This window comes from Budorcas taxicolor, chromosome 1, assembly GCF_023091745.1.
Source record: "Budorcas taxicolor isolate Tak-1 chromosome 1, Takin1.1, whole genome shotgun sequence".
Taxonomy (NCBI): Eukaryota; Metazoa; Chordata; class Mammalia; order Artiodactyla; family Bovidae; genus Budorcas; species Budorcas taxicolor.
The window spans coordinates 149,372,361-149,377,267 of NC_068910.1; the positions used below are offsets into that span (position 1 = coordinate 149,372,361).

The window sequence follows — 4,907 nt, forward strand, 5'->3', positions numbered from 1 at the left end:
GCCAGAACTGACTCCAAGACTACCAGAGAACTAACCCTGCTGCTGCTACTGCTGCTAAGTCACTTCAGCCATGTCTGACTCTGTGCGACCCCATAGACGGCAGCCCACCAGGCTCCCCATCCCTGGGATTCTCCAAGCAAGAACACTGGAGTGGGTTGCCATTTCCTTCTCCAATGCATGAAAGTGAAAAGTGAAAGTGAAGTCGTGTCTGACTCTTAGCGACCCCATGAATTGAAGCCCACCAGGCTCCTGTGTCCATGGGATTTTCCAGGCAAGAGTACTGGAGTGGGGTGCCATTGCCTTCTCCAGAGAACTAACCCTAGGGAGTATCAAATAATGAGAACTCACACAAAGGAAACCACTTGAATATGAGACCTGGCATCACCCAACTACCAGTAGCACTCCATGCAGGACGCCTTATCTAAACAACAAACAAAAGAAAAATACAAACCCAATCATCAGCAGACAGGATTACCACCTCACTCAGTTTTGCTATCAAAGAAAAACAAACAAACAAAAAGCTCAGCACAAATCTCACCCTATACAAAGCTTACACAAACTACTGGACCAACCTTAGGAGGGCAGAAACCAAAAGGAAGAAAGAATTCAACCTTGAAGCCTGAGAAAAGGAGACCTCAAACACAATAAGTTAAGAAAATAATAATAATGAAAAGGCAGAGAAATACTATACAAACGAAGAAACAAACTAGAAACACAGAAGTCCAAATAAGTGAAGAGGAAATAGGCAAACTACTGAAAAAGAATTCAGAATAATGATGGTAAAGTGAAAGTGAAGTGAAGTCGCTCAGTCGTGTCCAACTCTTTGCAACCCCATGGACTGTAGCTTACCAGGCTCCTCCCTCCATAGGATTCTCCAGGCAAGAGTACTGGAGTGGGTTACCATTTCCTTCTCCAGGGGATCTTCCCAACCCAGGGATTGAACCTGGGTCTCCAGCATTTCAGGCAGATGCTTTAACCTCTGAGCCACCAGGGAAGCCCCATTTATGGTAAAGATGATCACAAACCTTGAAAACAGAATGCAGAAAATGCAAGAATCAATTAACAAAGACATAGAAAGATTAAAGAATAAACATACAGAGACAAAAAACACAATTACTGAAATTAAAAATACTCTAGAAGGAATTGGGCTTCCCTTATAGCTCAGTCAGTAAAGAATCTGCCTGCAATGAAGGAGACCCGGGTTTGATTCCTAGATCGGGAAGAGCCCCTGGAGAAGGAAATGGCAACCCACTCCAGTGTTCTTGCCTGGAGAAGCCCAGGGACGGCGGAGCCTGGTGGGCTGCCGTCTGTGGGGTCACATAGAGTCGGACACGACTGAAGTGATGAAGCAGCAGCAGCAGCAGCAGAAGCAGAAGGAATCAATAGCAGAACATCTGAAGCAGAAGAACAAATCAGTGAGCTGGAAGATAAAATAGTGGAAAGAACTTCTGAAAAGCAGACTAAAGTAAGGAGAATAAAAAGAACTGAGGATAGCCTCAGAGATCTCTGGGACAATATTAGATACACAAACATTCAGGGGCCCCAGAAGAAGAAGAGAAAAAGAGGGTATGAGAAAATTTTTGAAGAGATTATAGTTGAAAATCTCCCCACAAGGAAAAGAAAATAGTCAATCAAGTTTAAGAGGTGCAAAGAGTCCTATAAAGGATAAACCCAAGGAGAAACACATCAAGACACATACTAATCAAACTAACAAAGACTAAACACAAAGAAAGAATATTAAAAGCAGCAAGGGAAAAGCAACAAGTGACATACAAGGGAAACCCCAAATGTTTAACAGATCTTTCAGCAGAAATCCTGCAGGCCAGAAGGGAATGGCAGGATATATTTAAAGTACTGAAAGGGAAAAATCTACAACCAAGATTACTGTACATTCAAAATTGATGAAGAAATAAAAAACTTTTCAGAGAAGCAAAAGTTAAGAGAATTCAGTACCACCAAACCAGCTATAGAAGGGACTTATATAGTTCCTTTAAAGGGACTTATGTAGTCAAGAAATACAAGAGAAGAAAAAGATCTACAAAACCAACCGCAAACAATTAAGAAAATGGCAATAGAAATATATATTTCAATAATTACTTTAAATGTCAAGGCTATGGTTTTTCCAGTAGTCATGTATGGATGTGAGAGTTGGACAGTGAAGAAAACTGAGCACCGAAGAATTGATGCTTTTGAACTGTGGTGTTGGAGAAGACTCTTGAGAGGCCCTTGGACTGCAAGGAGATCCAACAAGTCCATGCTAAAGGAGATCAGTCCTGGGTGTTCATTGGAAAGACTGATGTTGAAGCTGAAACTCCAATACTTTGGCCACCTCATGAAAAGAGTTGACTCATTGGAAAAGACCTTAAGGTCTTCCCCCTGGGAAGGATTGGGGGCAGGAGGAGAAAGGGACAACAAAGGATGAGATGGCTGGATGGCATCACTGACTTACTGGACATGGGTTTGGGTAGACTCTGAGAGTTGGTGATGGACAGGGAGGCCTGGTGTGCTGCAATTCATGGGGTTGCAAAGAGTCGGACACGACTGAGAGACTGAACTGAACTGAACTGAACTGAAAAAGGTTAAATGCTCCAACCAAAAGACACAGACTGGCTGAATTGCTGTCTACAAGAAACCCAATTCAGACCTAAAGACACATATAGACTGAAAGTGAGAGGATGGAAAACTATATTCCATGCAAATGGGAAGCAATAGAAAGCTGGAGTAGCAATCCTCATATCAGATAGAATAGATCTTAAAATAAAGAAGATTACAAGAGATAAGGAAGGACACCACATAATGATCAAGGGGTCAACCCGAGAGGAAGACATAGCAATTGTAAATATCTGTGCACCCAACATAGGAGCACCTCAATACATAAGACAAACACTAACATACATAAAAGGAGAAATTGAAAGTAACACAATAATAGTAGGAGACTTCAACACCCCATTTACACCAATGGATAGATGATTAAAACAGAAAATTAATAAGGAAACACAAATCTTAAATGATACATTAGATGGGATGGATCTCATTGATATATTCAGGACATTCCATCCAAATGCAGACAAATATACCTTCTTCTCAAGTGCACATGGAACATTCTCCAGCATAGACCACATCTTGGGTCACAAATCAAACCTCAGTAAATTTAAGTGAATTGAAATTGTATCAAGTATCTTCTCTGATCACAACGCTGTGAGACTTGATATCAATTACAAGGGAAAAACTGTAAAAAACACAAACACATGGAGATTAAACAATATGTTTCTAAATAACCAACAGGTTATTGAAGAAATCAAAAGGGAAATCAAAAAAATTTTAGAAACAAAAGACAATGAAAACACGATAACTCAAAACCCATGGGATGCAGCAAAAGCAGTTCTAAGAGGGAAGTTTATAGCAATACAATCCTACCTCAAGAAACAAGAGAAACATCAAATAGATAACCTAACTTTACACCTAAAGCAACTGGAAAAAGAGGGAAAAAAAACAAAATCACAAATTAGTAGAAGGAAAGAATCATAAAGATCAGAGTAGAAATAACTGAAAAAGAAATGTAAGGAAAAATAGTAAAGACTAATAAAACTAAAAGCTGGTTCTTGACAAACTTTTAGCCAGACTCATCAAGAACAAGAGGGAAGAATCAAATCAACAAAATTTAAAATGAAACAGGAGAGGTCCAACAGACAATGCATAAATACCAAGGATTATATGAGACTCTTATGAACAACTATACGGCAATAAAATGGATAACCTGGAAGAAATGGACAGATTCTTAGAAAAGTTCAATCTTCCAAGATAAACCAGGAAGAAATAAAAATTATGAACAACCCAATTACAACCACTGAAATTGAAGCTGTAATCAAAAATCTCCCAAAAAGCAAAAGCCCAGGACCAGATGGCTTCACAGGAGAATTCTATCAAGCATTTAGACAAGAGCTAATGCTTACTCTCCTAAAACTCTTAAAATTTTTCAGAGGAAGGAACACTTCTTAACTCATTCTATGAGGCCACCATCATCTTGATACCAAAAACCAGACATACACAACACAAAAAAAGAAGACTATAGGTCAATATCACTAATGAACATAGATGTAAAAATCCTCAACAAAATTTTAGCAAACAAAATTCAGCAACACATCAAGAAGCCCATATACCATGATCAAGTTGGGTTTATTTTAGGGATACAAGGATTCTTCCATATATGCAAATCAATCAATGTGATATACCATATTAACAAATTGAAAGATAAGAACCATATGATAATCTCAATTGATGCAGAAAAAAGACTTTGACAAAATTCAGCACCCATTTATGATGAAAACTCGTCCCAAAATGGGCATAGAAGGAATCTACCACAACATAGTAAAGGCCATATATGAAAAGCCTACAACAAACATTATTCTCAGTGGTGAAAAACTGAAAGCTTTCTCCCTAAGATCAGGAACAAGACAAGGGTATCCACTTTCACCACTATTATTCAACATAGTTCTGGAAGTCCTAGCTACGGCAATCAGAGAAGAAAAAAAATAAAAGGAATCCAGATTGGAAAAGAAGTAAAGTCCTCATTGTTTGCAGATGAAAGATAGTATCAGAAAATTACTAGAGCTAATCAGTGAATTTAGCAAAGCTTCAGGATACAAAATCAATACACAGAAATCACTTGCATTTCTATATAATAACAATGAAAAATCAGAAAGAGAAATTAAGGAATCAATCCCATTCACCATTACAATAAAAAGAATTAAATATCTAGGAATAAACTTACCTAAGGAGACAAAAGAACTGTACACATAAAATTATAAGACACTAATGAAAGAAATCAAAGATGACATAAACAGGTGGAGAGATATTCCATGTTCCTGGGTAGGAAGAATCAATATTGTGAAAATGACTATACTACC

General features: G+C 38.3%; 1 non-coding gene across 1 annotated transcript; it reads right to left on the reverse strand.

Annotated features, from left to right (window-relative positions):
- Nucleotides 1-922: 922 nt before the first annotated feature.
- TRNAF-GAA (transfer RNA phenylalanine (anticodon GAA)) lies at nt 923-994 on the reverse strand. Its single transcript has one exon. It is a non-coding gene; the product is annotated as a tRNA-Phe (tRNA).
- Between the last annotated feature and the right edge of the window lie 3,913 nt (nt 995-4,907).